We start from the raw sequence: 1,750 nt of genomic DNA on the forward strand, positions 1-1,750 counted from the left end.
TTGCACAAATAACTAACATTGTTATTGGCAATACGCAGAAGATGGAGTATGTTAAGAGGCAACTTCGAGCTTTGCAAGTGAATTTATCAAAATGGAATGATGGATTATTAGCTTCTGCAGCAGGCTCAGAAAATGTTGGCATTGCAAATTCAGATAGTTCAATTGCTATTTTGAATCCAAATGAGGCTCATAGCCGTAGAAGGCCACGAAGTAATTGATTTTGATCAAAACATGAATTGAATGGAGGAAGCAACCATAGCAGAACTAGAGGTAGGAGAGGTCGATGTGAATGCGGCAAGCGTGTAGCTGGTGAAGGGTGAACCACAAACTTCGTCATACAAAATAATATAGATCAGGTTATAATAATATAATTTCGCTGGTAATTATAATTGGATAGGTAATTAGTAGTTTTTTTTTTTATAGGCAGTTCATCAATAAAAAAAAATTTAATTTTTCACATTTTGTTTGTTTGACAGGAAAATGCACGTGATCATCATGGTACCTCAATAAATAATAGTGGAGATGGAATCCTAATTAGCCAACATCAAAGTGTTGCGCACATTGACAGTGATTTTAGTTTTGAAAATCTGAATTTGACCTTATAGTGCTGATGATTCTTTGAGTAATTTTGGTCATTTCATATCACTTTGTGAATATATACTGAGTGTTATTCTTATTTACTCTAGTATTATTTTTTTGGTATGGGCTTCCTTAAATTTGGATTTTTGTTGTTAATGGATTCTTTGATGGGATTAAGTTAAGCATGTGGTAATTCATTCTGCATGTTTATTTTGAATCTTTAGTTTCTTCATTGTTAATTTGGTTAGCAGGATTTTTCAAGTGTAAATTTTGACCATTAGTATGTGTAATTATTCTATTATACTTTCCTTTTTCCCTCTTTAATTTGCTCAAGTTAGTGAACTTCTCAAATTGTGCTTCTCATTGAACAAGAGGACTGTTAGTTGTTGTGGGAATATTTTGTTTATCATTATTAGTACAAAGGAAGAATGGCAGCTGTAAATGATAACAAAGACTCGTTAGTGATAGAGGTTACTGATGATCGCCTCTCTAACTAGGTAATATTCTATGATATAACAATGTCTCTTTTTTTTTTATTAACAGATACTTCCCATATATATTCCATTTGATAATTTTTTTCTAACCACGTCTCTTTTAATGTTATGTTAATACAGGAGCTACCAAATGATGTTCTTCAATATCTGAATGTGGTTTTGTTAGATACGATAGTGCTATATGTAGGAAGACTATAGCCACACCAGTGGACTATTGGAATTGAAAAGGAGGAAAATGGAAGCAACATACGATTCAAAGAGGGTGATTTAGTGGATGTAATTAACCATTAAAGTCCACTGACCACTTCTCCTATTGATGCTGCTTATTTCAACATCAAATCTGATTCAATGAGCATGTTCCTATTCAACAGTGATGGAGTGGAGATTTGTTACGGACCTCATCTAGGTGAAGACTTTGTTTATGTCTCGTCAGATGACGAGTATGAAGGTAATCTGAATAGACTGATGTTCACTGCGCAAATGAATACTTGCGACTGGAAGTACAAGTTGGTAAGTTATTAAATTTTTTTCTTCCTTTGATAATCATGTAATTTGATTTAAATATAATTTTAATTTTACTTGGCAAATGTAATTTGAAAATAACATTTGCGTAGAATATTCCACTATCCTTCGCAAAGGATAATTTAGGTACTGAACCAAAGGAAGTTGATCTTCAA

This window comes from Hevea brasiliensis, chromosome 18 (assembly GCF_030052815.1).
Source record: "Hevea brasiliensis isolate MT/VB/25A 57/8 chromosome 18, ASM3005281v1, whole genome shotgun sequence".
Classification (NCBI taxonomy): domain Eukaryota; kingdom Viridiplantae; phylum Streptophyta; class Magnoliopsida; order Malpighiales; family Euphorbiaceae; genus Hevea; species Hevea brasiliensis.